We start from the raw sequence: 18297 nt of genomic DNA, 5'->3' as shown, positions 1-18297 counted from the left end.
TTCATAGAAATACAAAATTTTCCATAGCAAAAGTTAGAGCGATTTGTTCAAAATGCCCAAGTTGAAAATGCATATGCATCAAACTCGAAATGGTAACAGATATTGATGTGTGCGGTTTTCTGCATCATGTTTTGATGAAATTGAGCTCCGGAACACCGATATCTGTTTTTCGTCTATCTCCTATAGAAAGGGGTGTTTCCATTTAAAAGCGTCGAATTTTAACAGAAAAATGTACACATCATGCGTTCAGCTTCACGCTTTAATTACGACTCGCGATACTTTATTTGTTTATCTATTAACGAGTCGTAATTTTCTTGCTAGGGAAAGGCGTACTGAAGAAATGTGGCAACGCCGAAACAGCACACCGTCGCATTTTTCTAACTCCGACTTAATAAGATCCCTATGCGATTTATTTCCACACATGTAAATTCCGACCCAAAAGTAAGAATTGCCAGCACGGTATGTAACTTTAAAGTTAAAGTTGTTAAAAAAATATTTTCAGTTTTTACAATTTTCCTTGCCAATTTCTTCATATTTTCTCACCACTTACACCTTAGCTTTCTACAAGTATTTCGAAAACCAAAACTAGCCAGATCAATTTGAAGCCTTTCTCGGGTTTTAGTGGGACTAACCAAAGTAATTTCATTTTTATACAGGATGGTCCGAACTGTATACTGTTTTTATGTACTTTAAAGAGGCTCTTTGAAAAGACATATACTGTCGAAAACGTCGTCACAAAAATAAAAAAAAATAATGAACAAAATCTAGAAACATCTTTGCAACCCCAACGACCTAAAGCCAAGAGTGAAACAAAATAAAAAAAGGTCGTATAAATGTATGTCCTAAAATGCTTTCGTTTCCGGTGTAGAAGTTTCATTTTACTTCAATTTTTTCCAAATAATTTCTGAAGTAACGTGAATATTTGGATGAAAATCGGTGTTTGGGAGTTTTTTGACTTGATAAATTTGATTTTGATGTCAAAATGACTTCTACTTGTAAGGGGAGCCACCTACATGTGTCTTAACTGTTTAGAAGAGAGATAACTTTTCATCCGTACCTGTATAAAACTAGTGAGTGAAAAAATATACATCCCCGTGATTTTTTATGTAAAAAATGTCTCTTGGTAAAAATCGCCACGCGCAACCGTTCGCAAGATATCTTGAATGGTATTAGTTAATACATGTCATTATTCACAAAGAAATAAACAATATGTTGAGTAGATAGTAGGGCATTCGATCCCGAAAGAAATTTTCAATCCCGGTATTTCGGGATTATAATTTTTCGATCCCGGGATCCCGGGATTGGTAGCGGGATTCACGAAAAAATTAATTACGTTGGAATTATATTATATTTTCTTTCTTTACAAAATTTTATTGAACAAAAAAAACATTAACATAAATTAAACGTCATCCCCATTACAAAACAACATAACATATAAGTTTATTTAACAAAAAAAACATAAAAGGAACTAAAATATACATTTTTTATTTAATTTACATAACCAATCGAATACAGCATAACACAGGATTACTAAGATACTAAAATAACAACTTATGCAGTAACAAGATGAGGAGGATCTAAAGTTGGTTTTGGTTTTGAAAAAAATTTCTTAAAAAAAACAAGCCGATCAAATATATTATCACTCAAAACTAGATCTTCATCATCTTCAAAACTTTCGATCAAACATTCAGGGTTGTTGCATAAGCGCATATTGTACTATCATGAAGAGACTTGTGCTACGATTTAAATTAAGGAAAAATGTAATGATGAATCCCGAAAATCAGGATTAAAGAAAATACAATCCAGGATTTCAGGATTGAAAAATATGTCAGGATCCAGGATCCCGGGAAACAGGATTACCGACAAAAAAATATGCACTAACGAACATTTCACAACACTTTAAACACAATCTCCGATCGCTGAATTTTAAAAGCTCGATACTATTAGAAATTGTGATTCATTTCTAGTAGATAGTTATTTGACTGAAATGATAAATTTGAGAACTTTTTATTTTTTTTAATTAATCATAAATTTTTCTTCGAAAAAATTATCATAAGAGTTTCCGTCGAACTTTTGGCACAAAAACATTTCAAATTTATGATTTTAGTCTAAAAGCTATTAGTCAATATATGTAATTTATGCCAATGATGACAGATATTGATAATTTCGATTCTAAATATCTCGAGAACTATTACTCGTAACGATTTTTGCCAAGAGACTTTTTTTTTATGTAAAAAACGTGGTAATTATAATAAATATAATAAAAAATAATTTATATTTTTTACTCGCTAGTATTATACAGGTACGTACGAGGGGTGTCTCACTATTGGAATTACATGTACATTTTCTTGGCAGTCGCTGGCAGTCATTGGCAGTCTTATGGCAGTCTCCTATAATAATTACATGGCAGTCATGGGCAGTCTTCTTCATAGTCACCGGCAGTCGCTTAGCAGTGGAAGGATATTTTGGCAGAAGCTTTTCAACATTTTCCGAAATGTCAAGAAAAAAATATAAAATTTTCAACATTTTTTTCGCAAAACACCCCTCGGGTACGTGTTTCTGGGGTTATTACTCTACTACCCAGTTAAAATATCTGTAGGTGGCGCCTGGGACACCCTGTATATTCTAAAGAACTGTTCGATCGCGTCAAATCGCCGCTGTCGTAGTCGCCGTGGAATGCTACGTCACGCGCTGACCAGCGCTCCACAGTGCGGCGGATGGTTATTCTAGCGGAACAAAATCTCAAGACCAATGTTTGGAACTTAAAATCTAAGAACGTAGCAAATGGTCTAATATAGCAACTATATGGTTAAATTTATTTATTTATTAACAACTTAATTTATTAATAAATAAATACAAGATAATAAAACTATGATATTATTCGTACATGACACACAAAAACCGTATTGTAAATTATGTCCAAATACATAAAATTATGATATCAAAAAACTCTTTAGCAGTGTTTTTTAATTAATTTGTAATCTTGTGACACCCTCTATAATTTATTTTAAAAAAATATATTTTATTTTAAAAATAATAAATAAGATAGATATTTTAATTTTAATTTTTTTTTGTAGTAACACTCGGTAATTGTAAATTCATATATAGTAAGTATCTAAGACAATTTTTTAAACTCAATGCCTTTTGATGGAGTTGTTTTGTTTTTATACTATCCGATTGAAATGAAACTTTTTGGGCATTCACCTGTTAAGCTTGAACTCCCTGTGACTGTGACTACGTGTGTTGGTAACTATTGGTAACTCAAAAGATCTACATCATTCAATATATCGATATTTGAAAAAAAGTGAAAGTTTGATATCTGCAGAACAAAGGCACGAAGAATTTTAACAAATAATATACGCACAGTAGAAAAGTACATACCTTTGGCAATCTTTGGAATAAAATGTATAAGCACTTGTAAATATTTTGTTTTCGTATGATCTCTGCCTTGCTGAGCAGAAAACGACCAAATTTGGTTGATAAAAATGTATCGAAATACGAAGAATATTCATGCATTTTTGTATCAATTGGAATGTCTATTCTAATAACTATTTATTCTTATCAGTACACATTTTTTGGGTTATTTCTAACCAAACGCTTTTGTCCCGCTAAATTTATCTTCCAACGCACTGTGCGCTCGTCCGTCAAATGGAAAAATAACTGTGACTGTCTAAAATCTTTAGCGCCAACTTCAACTCGGTCAGTAGATGACGTAAAAAAACTGACAGTGCAGGAAGACAGGAATCGAACTATCCTTATCTCTATATAGTATCCTTGGGTAGCGCCCATTACAAGTAGGAGTCATATTGACATGAAAATCAAATTTCTCATGTCAAAAAACTCCCAGACACCTATTTTCATCCAAATATTGACGTTACTTCAGAAATTATTTGAAAAAAATCGAAATAAAAATGAAATTTCTACAACCTGTATCTCCAAAACTAAACATTTTAGGACACACATTTATACGAACTTTTTTACTTATTTTATCTGCCGAAGCTTCCGGAATACAGTTTGGACCACCCTGTATACACAGATAAATGTTAAAGTAACTGTAAACTACCAAAACTAGTCATCTCTTTTTGTTTAAATATGTAACTTTTATCTCTTCTGTCTTTTCCTTTTATTTCGTCTGTGTCATATAAAACTTAAGTTTATATGTGAGTATAAAATATAAAATTTATATTATCTTAAAAAGTTTGTTATAGTTAAATACCTACTGAAACTTTTATAGTACCTTACACCAGATACTTACCTAAAATATTTTATTGTACTAAAAGGGAAATTAAATCCAGAGAAAAAGCATCGTAATTCAGATGTAGAGGAAACTTTTCAAAGTAGGTTCCGTTGTTCCTATGTTATGGTTAAATTATTCTTTATTTCCAGTAGCCCCTACAAAGAAAAAAAAATATAATCAAATTAAAATTCGTAGAAGTGCTCTAATTACTGGTGAATTTACTCAAAGACATCTAAATGGTTTGATACTTGTCTACATGGTTTGACACATTTATGAGAGTTAAAAAGAAATGGGTAGGTACTTAAATATGACAACACGGTTGAGTTTCACGTTTTCTGTCATTTGGCTCTATCAGTGGCATGATGTTTTTTTATAAATTGATGAATTTTATTAAAAACTAGCGTGTACCCGCGACTTCGTTCGCGTCGAATTAGTCATTTGTAATGGTGATGATAAAGCAAAGCAAGAATTTCCATTAACATACAAACTGGATAAAATTTTCTCACATTTATGTCAGCATGAGAAAAAACAATATGGCGATATTATTATATAACTTGGTAATATTTGAGGGGTAGTTTGATCTCGTTGAAATTTGACTTTCGAAAAATCCGTTTGCCAAAAATAAGCTTTTTACGTCAAGCAGTTTAGGCAGAATCGTGGTTAAGAAATTAGCCAACTTTTTTGAACACCCTGTATGATTTTTTAAGAAATTTCAAAATATGTAAAAAAACCAAATAAATTTTCTTGTCCAAGCGTTTTCCCGAAAGACTAACCGTTTTTTAAATAACAAATATTGTAATATTTGAGGGGCGTTTTCACCCTCTTGGAATTTGAGATTCGAGAAACCCCTCCTTATCGAGCATCTACGCCCCACAGTCAATCCGTTTGCCAAAAATCAGCTTTAAACGTCAAGCAGTTTAAGCAGAATCGTGATTATAGTTGAGTGTTGATTAAGAATCGTGATTACACAATGGTCATATTTTATGAAACACCTTGTATAAATTTATAAAAAATCTTAAAATATGTAAAACAACAAAATAAAATAAACGTGTTTAAGAGTTTTTCTGAAAAACTCACTGGTTTTAAATAAAAATTATTTTAATATTTGAGGGGTAGTTTCACCCCCTTAGAATTCGAGTTTAACCTCTACACCCTATGGTCAATCTGTTTTCCATAAATCAGCTTTTTACGTCAAGCGCTTTAAGCAGGATCGTGATTAATCAATGACCAGATTTTTCGAAACACCCTGTATACATTTTTTAAAAATCTTAAAATATGTAAAAAAACAAAATAAAATATACGTGTTTAAGCGTTTTTTCGGAAACTTGGCCGTTTTTTAAATAAACAATATTGTAATATTTGAGTTTGATTTGATTTGGTTGTTGAAAATCCCTTCTTATAGAACCTCTACACCCTAAAGTCAATCCGTTTTCCATAAATCAACTTTTTACGTCAAGGGCTTTAAGCAGGATCGTGATCAATCAATGACCAGATTTTTCGAAACACCCTGTATACATTTTTTAAAAATCTTAAAATATGTAAAAAAACAAAATAAAATATACGTATTTAAGCATTTTTTCGGAAACTTGGCCGTTTTTTAAATAAAAAATATTGTAATATTTGAGGGTTGGTTTCACCCTCTCGGAACTGGAATTTCGAAAAATCCCTTCTTATCGAACCTCTACACCCTAGAATCAACCTGTATGCCAAAATTGAGCTTCTTACGTTGAGTGGTTTGAGGATCGTGATTTTGATCGTGATTAATCAGTATGTCAGTCACTTAAGGATTTTATATATTAGTATAGATTGATTGGGATTGCCTCAGACCAATTTTCCATTATAACTAGTTTTGCCTGAGGTCTAACTGACGGTAACTTAAGCGCCAACGAATAAGAAAATATACGTATTTTTGTAATAATCTACTTATAACTAAAAGTATCTAAATACGCTACTGTAAGCATGGCTAAAGGTAAAAAAACGTACTGACACTTACCGTCGAATTATCAATTCCGGGTTAGATAGTGCACCTTTTTATAAACTATGCACTGGCGAACCATCGTAGATAGTTAAAAAAATACTGTAAATAGTTTTCTTTACAGTAAACACTAGTAATTACTAGAAAGTTGTTTAAAAGCTACAAAAACTTTCAACTATCATCTCGTTGAAATTTGATTTTCGAAAAATCCGTTTGCCAAAAATAAGCTTTTTACGTCAAGCAGTTTAGGCAGAATCGTGGTTAAGAAATTAGCCAACTTTTTTGAACACCCTGTATGATTTTTTAAGAAATTTCAAAATATGTAAAAAAACCAAATAAATTTTCTTGTCTAAGCGTTTTCCCGAAAGACTAACCGTTTTTTAAATAACAAATATTGTAATATTTGAGGAGCGTTTTCACCCTCTTGGAATTTGAGATTCGAGAAACCCTTCCTTATCGAACCTCTACACCCCACAGTCAATCCGTTTGCCAAAAGTCAGCTTTAAACGTCAAGCAGTTTAAGCAGAATCGTGATTATAGTTGAGGGTTGATTAAGAATCGTGATTACACAATGGTCATATTTACAAATTTAATTTATACATGGATACAAACCAAGATACGTATTAGCATAACAAAATTATAATATTTAGATTGCACAACTTGTTCAATTTTAATAGTATAATTCAAATATGTGCAAAACTTTTTTTTCAACAATCAATGGAATTCTGAATTAACCGTTTCTATTCTAGAGACCTTCAACGAAAATTATACCTATAGACCAGATATTATATACAGAGATTAATTAAAAGAAATAATTAGTTTCAGTCAAGTGTGATTAATATTTATTATAATAACATCTTTTTATTTCATAAATTTGCGCGTTTTCTCTAAAATACCTAGATTGACTTTCACCGAGCAGATGAAAAAAAAATGAGACACAGCATCATATAAATACTAAATTAATACAAACTACCTAAAAAATAAAAATACTGCATTAAAAGAGTGTTAAGCAACTAAATATTTTTTAAAATTTTGAAGAAAGTTAAATATTTTTATATTATTTCGAACGTTTGAAATTGTTTAAAAAATTATTTGTGGCGTTTGAAAAAAAATTGCATGTTCTATTCGGAGTAAAAATGACTTTTTGTGCCTCGGCTGTATGTCTGTAACCAACCCAAGCCAAACGTACAGCCTCCCCACAAGAAGTATCATTTTTCTCCTAATAAAAACAATTTACTATTATCTTCCTAAGAAATCTCTGTAATCAGTATAAAATATAAAAAAATACCTTGTAAAATAAATTATGTTTACTTTTTTTTATTATAGTATGGTTTTTGCTTGTCATAATCGTATGAAAAACTAAACGAAAGAAATAATTAAACCGGTATTAACCAGTATTAAAAGTATGAACGAACAGGTAGCAAGGGAACACCGCTCTAATTAAATTGTTCTTTGATCTTGATAAGGCCACATGCCTTATTCATAGTTTTCCTTAAATGAAGTTATTTATAACTTTTTCTCCTTGCAGTAATTGACACAAGCATTGCTAATCGCAATAAAGAAAATATATTATGATATTAATAGTTTACATAAGTATATCTATATTAGTATTATAAAATAATGTATTAAAGAACTATCTATTCTATCTTATTTAAAAAGAAATATCGTTAATTATACGAGGTCAAACAGATTCAAGCAGAGATTTTCTTAAAAGATATAATATAAAATTAGTAAGATAGTATGGATGTATTACTGTGTACAACTTCCTGAAAAAATCTCATTAGTGCTTTTTTTTCTTTAGTTAATACTGCTTTGGGAAAAATATTTTAATGTTTCTTAACATTTAACCTTGCTTCTACGTCTAGGTATTCAATATGCAATTTCGAGCTGTTGCATTTCTCAAATACAAGCATATTAAATCGTTTTTATGATCACTTTTTAAATAATACTAAAAGAAACTCTGCATTCTTGTTTCTTTGCGATGATACTTATATAAAATATAGAAAAGGTCATACTGTCTTTCTTTACTATGTATGATATTGATAGACGTTTAAGATTCCCAATTACGTAGAATTACCGAATTCTATTGTTCTCTTAATAATAATATCCTCCTTTATTGGAATGGTTAATTATACAGGGTGGTTCGAACTGTATTCCGGAAACTTCGGCAGCATATTCTGCAGATAAAAATAAGTAAAAAGTTGGTATAAATGTATGTCCTAAAATGCTTAGATTCGGAGAATACAGGGTGTGTACCATATAGATACTGTTAAGGTCAAGGTGTATTACTGGTTGCATAACCGCCACGTGCATTGAGGAACCTGGCGAATTCGACAGAAAGTAAAAGAAAATTACAGAATTCTTTAGAAAATTCCAGAAACCATCGCCAGGGGGTATATAAGGCCTGCGCTTTGACAGTTGGACCAGTCTGAAGATAGTCTGAAGTTTGATAATACCGCGAAATACCGTTAGAGTAATAGTAGTTGCATAAGTTGTGTTGTAAATAGTATAAGTTGTGTGTACAGAGTGAAACAAATAAATTCGTTAAGTATTTTATCGTGAGTTTAAATAGTGGACCCACGGAATCCGTAACAATACCATATAGATATAGAAAAATTTTTCTAATAAATATTTTCGATTGATAATTTGTTTTAGCATCAGTATCAATCATTAATCCTAAAATCTTCTAATACAGTACGCAAACTATCTAAATCCTCTCTTTGAATGCTCCGTACTTAAACGTTTGAAGATTATACAGGGTGAGTTTTCTACGATGTTCTCTATGGGGTTCTCGGAAACTACTGGATATAGAGAGTTGGTTAAATGGGGAACAAATTGCAGTTTTGTGAGATCATAAATATGCGCCTTTCAGATTTCTGAAAAAGTTCATGGCTTACTAGATATCTCGAAAAAAACAAAATTTGGCTATTTCAAAAATTATCTCTAATTCTATTATAATCTATTTTAGATAAAAAGTTTTCAGATAATAGTTGTAGATACTCACATCCTTAATGAGATTGCGTCCCCCGTTTTTTTTTCTAAAGCCTTGACATATGACACAAACATATGTTTTTTTAAATGCAAACCATAGTTGGCCATGAAATCATAAAAGCGCCGTTTTTTAAGCATTAAAGCGATATAAGCTATAATATGTTTTTTTTTTCGAAAAATTACTGAGTTATAGCACAGAATATCTAGCTACGCAACAGAAGCCTCGTTACATGTATAAAATTGTAGGTAGCAAAGGAGACAGGCTTTAAAAGCCTGTCTCCAAATCAGATATTTTGATGTGGTAGTTTTGCTACTACATAATAGAGGGCAATAAATTTAAAAGAAAACAGTTTTCTACAAACAAAATTTAAAAAAGAATTTTTGTGCAGTGTTGCTCATTGTAATTCATATCGTAATACTTCCTGATAAAGCCTACCTTCAAATTTGCTACATCATTTAAACATATTAAAATAGATCACAGCTATTTTTTTCAGTTTGCCATGTTAGTTGGAATTAAATCTTATGAGCTAAATTACAATCACTTCCTGACGTTTGATTGTATAATTGAATCCTGAATTTTCATTGTAATTCGGCGACAATATAATAAGTATTGTTCTGCTATTATGATACCACTTCCTAACGTTCGATTGTGTTCATACCAAGTTCATATCGTATAATCTGGAAAAAACGGCGTTAGCGATAGGGATGAAATGAATATCGCTGTCATTTTATACATAAATTTATATGGGAAATGTCATCAATCGTCCTTTTCCAGCCAACTGGACGCCGTTTTTTTCAGAAGCATATCAAGTGATACCATAATACTATATTACGATACATGGCGTTCGATTGGGCTTAAACTTGGTATACTATATTTTCAGTGACATTGTAATATCATGGTACCATGGAGCATATAAAGTGGTACCTTCTATAGTGCCATATATGATGACATAGCAATATTAGGTACATGGCGGCATTAGGGCTTAAACTTGGTATACTACGTATTTTCGGTGATATTGTAATATGATGGTACCATGGAGCATAATAAGAGTTACCATAATATAGTACCATATTACGATACCATTTCCTGGCGTTCGATTGGGCTTAAACTTGTTATACTACGTATCTTCGGTTACATTGTAATATGATGGTACTATGATGCATATAAAGTGGTACCTTAATATAGTACCATATTTCAATACCATTTCCTGGCGTTCGATTGAGCTCATATTTGATATACTTGCGTATTTTTGATGACACTGCATTATTATGGTACCATGAAGCATATCAACTGGTACCATAATATAGTACTATATTACGTACATGGCGTTCGATTGGGCTTAAACTTGGGATACTACGTATTTTCGGTGGCATTGTAATATGATGATACTATGATGCATATAAAGTGGTACCTTAATATAGTACCATATTACAATACCATTTCCTGGCGTTCGATTGGGCTCAAACTTGGTATACTACGTATCTTCGGTTACATTGTAATATGATTGAACTATGATGTATATAAAGTGGTACCTTAATATAGTACCATATTACGATACCATTTCATGGTGTTCGATTGTTCTTAAATTTGGTATACTACGGATCTTCGGTGACATTGCAAGATTATGGTCCCTTAAAGCATATCGAGTGGTACCATAATATAGTATTTGTTTAATTAATAATTTTAATTTATTTTACGAATTTTAATTTATTGTTCGATGTCGTGACAGCAACTTTTATGCCGAACTAATATATTATTAATTGTACCTGGGTCACTTTTTAAAATCTACCTAGGTCTATATAAATAACGTGGCAAACGGAAGAAATTTGTTATTATAGTATTTTTTAGTCAGTTAACATTTTTTGTACCGCATTTTAACAAATTATTTCCATTATTATTAAACTTATATTTCATTACTAACGTTCCAGCATTAATAAATATCACTATCAATCGCCATGTATATTATTAATTTTAAAGGTCATTAAAGGTATTTTCTTAGTTAACATTATAAAGTAGTGTATATTAAAAATGTATATGTTTTGTAATAATATACTTAAAACTATTTTAATAGCCAAAGGAATAATTAATATAAGTGTATCTGACAGAAAAGAAGAATAGAAAAGAAACACATACTGCATTATACACAATAAAAAGAATGGGATGCCAATTCAAGTCTTTTTGAATCTGGCAACTGTGCATATTTAGCCGAGCTATAAGGCCGTCGACGAGCCGTCGATCCAAAACCGAAAGTTCAAAATTTCTAATTATATTCTGATTATGATATTGTCGCGCCATCTAGTATACTATTTGTGCAATTTTAGCTCTTTCATTTCGAGTATTTTTCTGTTGCGTAGCTAGATATTCTGTGGTTATAGCCAATTCTTATCATTTTAAAACAATTTGACTTAGCCATGGAAACAAGTTCAGTCGTCGTTGTCTTCAGAAATGCAAAACTGTCACATCCAAACTTTGTAAATGAAAATAAACAAAAATTGTAAATATGATTTTTTAAATGAAGAAAAGCGTGTAGGATTATTGGTTCAACTTTTCTTGGCCATACATTTTCGAGGATACGTTGACCGGTTAGCGTTACTTACGTTTTTTAGAGAACGGTTTTCAAGACATGACTTTCATTATGACACCTCCCCCTCCCCCCATAATTAAAGAAATGATAAAATTATTTATATCATATTTATGCAAACTCAGGGATCGGAAGAGGTGGACGGGCCTCCTCTCTTAATTATTAAGAAAGGCACTCGTGAGAACATTTTCTAAAATAAATTAAAGTGTATGGGGTAGTGATATCATTTTTATAAGTTTTAGTTTGCGTAATGTAAATTGTAAAGAACCGTTTAATAATATATCCTGTTTTTTTTTATAAGTTATAAATCATAACAAAATAAGAATTACATACCAACTAAGTGAAATTAGTCAAGAAAAATAAGAATTGGCTATAACTCAGTAATTTTTCGAAATAAACAAAAATAAAAGCTTAAAAAATGGCGATTTTTATGAAGTTATGGCCAGCTATGGTATGCCAAAACATATGCTTGTGTTATATGTCAAAAATGACAGACTTTAGAAAAAATCAAAAAACACAAACTCATTAGGTATGTGATTATCTCCAACTTTTATCTGAAAACTTTTTGTCTAAAATAGCTTATAATGGAATTAGGGACAAGTTTTAAAATTGCCAAAATTAGTTTTTTTTCGAAATATCTAATAAACCATAAACTTTTTCAAAAATCCGAAAGGCATATTTATGACCCCACAAAACTGCAATTCTTTTCCCATTTAACCGACTCTCTATCTCCAGTAGTTTCCGAGATACCAATAGAGAACATCGTAGGAAACTCACCCTGTATCCCTATATTATTAATCGGCATGCATCTAACAAAGGCTTCTTCTTTCTTCTTCTTCTTCTTTCTCAGCCTGGTTCCATCCAGTGTTGGATATAGGCCTCTTCTAGGTTTTTCCATGCTTCGCGATCTCTAGCCAATTTTATCCATTGTCTTCCCGCCACTGCCCTGACGTCATCGACCCATCTCTTTTTGGTCGGCCCACACTTCTTGTTGTTCCCCTAGGTCTCCATAGGATTGCTTTTTGGGGCCATCGGTCTGGATCCTGTCTTGCCACATGTCCTATCCATTGCCACTCTTTTCACGACATCTATTAATTTTGTTTTTTGACGTATGTGGGTATTCCGTATTTTTTCCCTAATGGTGACTCCCAACATGATTCTTTCCATGGCTCTTTGTGCTACTCGTAGTTGTTCTGCTGTTTTTCGGGTAATTTCCATAGTCTCTAAGCCATACGTAAGCACAGGTAGAATGCAGCTGTCGTAAGCCTTTTTCTTTAGGTTCATGGGCACCTTTTTATCCTTGAAAATATCGCTCATATTTCCAAATGCTACCCTGCGTTTGATCTCCGTATGTTGGTTTTCCTTGCCCAGCTTGATTTTATGACCTAAATATATATAATGGTCTACGTTTTCAATAATAACGTTGTCTACGGTAATGTTATGGATATTGTTGCTCATTATCTTGGTCTTCTTCAAGTTCATTTTAAGGCCAATTTTCTGGGATTGGTCATTTAGCTCATTTAGCTTATTTTATAGCAAATTATAGCAATATTTTAGCTCAAAGGCTTATTACTTTCTTAATAAGAAGTAAACCCCTTAAGCTGCAAGTTTCCGCCTAAATTTAAACTAATAATTGAAGATATTACACGAATTTGAAATTTAAATAAAACCTGCTCGACGGCATTTTATTTGAAAACAAAGCTTACCCGGTTCGGGCGCTCTATGCAGTCAATTGGATCCGAACAAATTAGGGGGAATCACTTGAACCGCTGTATCAGATCGAAAATTCGATTTCCAACGCTTTAACCCGGTTTTCCGGGATCCACTTGCATACCAATCGATTCCTACTGGATTAGATAAAGTAATAAGCACGGTGTCGTCAAAAATAATGATTGTTTTGTGACGAGCTTTAAAAAGATCCAATAATAGTTATTTGTGTACCAAGGCAACCGATTTTAAAAAAAAAAATTAAAACCGATTTTATTGGTGCGTTTTGTTTGTCTAGTTTTTTTCCAAAACGATTTTATGTTTTCTCATACTTGAAGGTACCTACAAGAAGAAGAGAAAAATATATTTTTGAAAAGATCATACTAAAAATATATACATACTTTCTGACTTTTTCTAACAATTCAGTTCTTATAGAAAATTTCATCAGTAAGATTTTTTCGAATAACTTTTATAGCAAAATAAAAACACTGGACGCGCGTCCAGTGTAAAAGTAAAAGTGTTTTGGTGTATTGTGGTGATTTAGTGTTTTTATTTTGCTGTGTAACACCAAAGGTTCCAACCCTCAACTGTAACTTTTATACATCAAACCAAACCAGCAATGATAAATTCAGAGCCGTACCTATTTGAAAAAAAATATATACAGATTGTTAATTTGTTTATTACTCACGGCAAGAGATTTATGGTTGAAATATGGCAACATCTGCCCGCTCGTCGATAGACGACGCGACGGGACGAGTCGGCAGAAAACCCTATAAGTGCATGCATTCTCAATAGGCAGTGTTGCCATTCTGTTCCCCTATAAGTAACTGTCGAGTTAACAACCTGTATATCATTTATATTTAACATATAAAATAAATGTAATCTGTTTAATTCTTAGAAAAATACAGTTGATTAAAAATATTTATTCAAAAAACACGTGTGAAATTGTAACAATTGGTTGGTTCAATTAATTTTTTATATCGTGTTAATAAATGTGTGAAATCACTCAGTAAAAACCAGCAATTTTAAAAACATATAATTAAAGATCTGAAAATAGAATTCTGCAATTATTATTGATGCATTAAGTAAAAAAGTTCAATTAAACTGAATGTACACTACCTACACAATTTTTTATAAAAATATAAACTTGCATGCTTAAGTTACTTTTGAACTAAAATTGAATGAATTAATTCAATCTGATACCTTTAGCAAATCAACAGAAAACTTAAACAAAAATATGTCAAGCGTTTGACATTAGTATATTAAACAACGAGGTTCGAAAACGACATGTACAAAGAGGTTTGCGAATGAGTTTTTTACGCTATTTTTCTACGACTACAAATTAGCAGCAGACTCTCTCAGTTTTTGCCAGTTTTGTGAAATAATTTGCGATGTAATGATAACACTTTTCTGATGGCTGCGGTGCGTTTGACGTTTCAGATAAACATTGGAGGTTAAAAATGTTAAAATTGGCACATGTCGTGTGCAAAATGACACATGTCAGTGTGTGCAAAACGCCAATTTTAGATCAATTTTTCCGTGTGTCAAACTGCATTTTCTAGGCTATTACAGTTGAGGGTTGGAACCTTTGGTGTTACACAGCAAAATAAAAACACTAAATCACCACAATACACCAAAACACTTTTACTTTTACACTGGACGCGCGTTTCGCTAACCATGTTAGCATCATCAGCAGATGATTATAAAGTGCATAACAGTTTACATAACATAAACAGGTTGATTTTTGGTTTTAACTCTTTGATTTTTATATTGATTTATTATTGTAGTGCAAAAACTAATTATTTTGGTGTTGAAGTGACATAAACTATTACCAGATATATGGTCACCTCGGTTTCATATGACAGAAATTTTAAAAATTACACGTTGTGTAAACAAATGATTTAACCCTAAAAGTGCCCATACATTTTTTACTTATCGTGATTTTGTGTGTGTTTTTACAAGACTCTAACAATTCATCAATAAAGCTTAAGTGGAGTGTGTTTTTGGTGCTATGCCTCATGTTTGTTGTGTTCCTGGGTGGAAAAAGATAGTTTACTAAGGATAGTTATTATACTAGGCATACCTAAAGTGTCGGAAGAGCAAGAAAAGTGGGTACGAGTTATAAATCAAGAGAATTTTATTGAAAATATCTTTTCAATAAATTTAAAAATAATATTCCCCTCCCATGATGATGGCATTAATGTAAAAACTGGACCATTATTTGTATTGTAAACATATGCTGCATTATGCACTCCAAGTGTTGCTGGTTCAGCTTCGATAGATTCAAACACGCAAGTAGGTATATGATCTTAGAAAATAAAAGAATATGTAAAAGGAGATCATGAAAAGATTATTATTTTGAGTTCAAATTTTAAAAAGATTTTTGTAAAGACAAGACTGATACAGTTTAAGTAGTTATTGAATGTGTTTTTGTTTGATAATATATAATGTATGTTAAGCATAACATATATTTGTTCAGTAATTTTTAATGAATAGTATTGGATTATTTATAATACCAAATTAATATCAAATATTTAAGTGATGAAGCTGAATACAATATGAATAAAATAACAATAAAATTGGTATATTTGCAATACAAAATTAAGTTTTAAGAATAAAGGCGTTACTAAAAAATACTAAGAAATTCATATTTCTTTTGTTTTGGTCTAATGTTATTTACATTTACGTAAGAATTATACCGTATCGAAAAAATCGGCGTCTAGCTGGCTTGAAATGAACATCGATGACATTCCCTAAATAACGGTATTAATGAAAACTGAACAATTATGTTTATTTTATTCATATTGTGGAATCTCCACTCCAAGTGTTGCTGGTTCAGCTTCGATGAGGATTCAAACACGTAAGTAGGGTAATATGATCTAGGGAAAATAAAGAATATGTGTATTAGAGATCATGAAAAAAGATTATTATTTTGAGTTCAAATTTTAAAAAGATTTTGACTAAAGACAAGAACGATACAGTTTAAAAATCTTGACATGTGTTTATTAAAATTGATAATATATGAATGTATGTTAAAGCTGCTACATATGATTTGTTCACCCTTTATTTTAATGAATAGTATTGATTATTTATAATACCGAAATTAATATCAAATGATTTAAGTGATGGCTGAATACAATATGAATAAAATAACAATAAAATTGGTATATCTTGCAATTTCAAAATTTACAGTTTTAATTAATAAAGGCGTTACTAAAATTACTAAGAAATTCCTTATTTCTTTGTTTTAATTAGTCCTAATGTTATTTACATTTACGTAGAGGTATACCGTATCATCGAAAAAAATCGGCGTCTAGTTGGCTTGGAAATGACATCGATGACATTCCCTAAATAACTGTACATAAAATAATTAACAAGAATTTTTACAATCTTGGAAAATTTGAGTATTCTTGAACCTTTGATTCTAAATATTCTAAATTTTTTTGATTTATTTGGGAATTTTAGGTTCGGGAAAACGCTGCTATGATTTTCATTTGGTTTTTCATTATTTTTATTTGGTTTGTAAAAAAACGGTTCGGCTAACATTATAGCCTCCATCAGTGTTGTGTCATATGAAAAAATATAGTGTCGAATATAATCCAAAAAATTGTATATAAAATATTCACACCACGCACATAATGTTTGCACTGCGTACTCCATAGTCAATGTAGATAGTTTTATGTGTTAAGAATAATAATTTTAAAAAATATGTGGTTCATCTTTTGATAAGTTTATATTAGTTTATTAATTGCAGCAAACATTATGAGGTGAATTATATTGTATATGTAATTTTTTGGATTATATTCGACACCATTTTTCTCATGATTACCAACACTGTGAAGGCTATAGTTAGCCGAAACGTTTTTTTAAACCAAATAAAAATAATGAAAACCCAAATGAAAACTTAATCAGCGTTTTTCCCGAACCTAAAATCCCAAGAAAATCAAAATTTTAGAATAATTTAATATATAAAATGCCAAAGGATTCATTTCATAGCCATCGCTGACGCCTTTTAGATAATATTATTTGTAAACATAATTTTTTCGAACATTGATACTTGCAAATATACATATAAATTTGTGAATGCAAATAATAAGCTACATCACTATTAGTAGATAAATGTTTTGTTAAATTAGACTGATTTTCAACCCCAAAATTTAAATATATTGCATTTTACCCATTATCTTATGTACCTATACATTATTTGTAACATTGTAAAACATTTTAAGCTGCATTTGTATGGTTCATATTTATTTGCCAAAGTGATTATTACTATAAGCCAGACATATATGTTGTAGTTATTAACTGTATATTATGTATATTTCATTTTTAAAAGCTATAGTCATTTTTAAAATACAAACCAAAATCTGTGGAGGAATAATTATGTTTTCCATGTATTCTACAATATATTTATTAATCCGTTATATCTAACTAGCGTGACGTCATAAATCTCGCCCGTAGGCTGATCTTTTAATAGAAGGCACTGCTATTACAGTTGAGGGTTGGAACCTTTGGTGTTACACAGCAAAATAAAAACACTAAATCACCACAATACACCAAAACACATTTACTTTTACACTGGACGCTCGTTTCGCTAAACCATGTTGCGATGTTATGTAAACTGTTGTGCAGTTTATAATCATCTGCTGATGATGCTAACATGGTTAGCAGGCAACGTCAATAAAGTATTTTGGTGTATGTGACTAGTATGTTCTTTCAAACTAGTCGTAGAAAAAAAAATTTTGTACTTTTTTTTTCTTTTTACAAATTTAATTAATGTTACCATACTTATTAATTTAATACAA

The 18297-nt window shown here is 31.0% G+C and overlaps 1 protein-coding gene and 1 long non-coding RNA gene across 2 annotated transcripts in view; both read right to left on the bottom strand.

Annotated features, from left to right (window-relative positions):
- Window positions 1-18297, bottom strand: part of LOC115882709 (putative serine protease K12H4.7) — a gene marked incomplete in the record, with an annotated part of 747005 nt that overhangs the window by 371433 nt on the left and 357275 nt on the right.
- Window positions 1-18297, bottom strand: part of LOC115882716 — a 48758-nt gene that overhangs the window by 18800 nt on the left and 11661 nt on the right. The window contains exon 5 of the long non-coding RNA XR_004050231.1: window positions 4256-4392. This is a non-coding gene — a long non-coding RNA (uncharacterized LOC115882716). The remainder of the gene's footprint in view (window positions 1-4255; window positions 4393-18297) is intronic.

This window comes from Sitophilus oryzae, unplaced genomic scaffold, assembly GCF_002938485.1.
Source record: "Sitophilus oryzae breed Bouriz unplaced genomic scaffold, Soryzae_2.0 scaffold_179_pilon_pilon, whole genome shotgun sequence".
Classification (NCBI taxonomy): domain Eukaryota; kingdom Metazoa; phylum Arthropoda; class Insecta; order Coleoptera; family Curculionidae; genus Sitophilus; species Sitophilus oryzae.
This window is presented reverse-complemented; position numbering and strand designations above follow the sequence as displayed.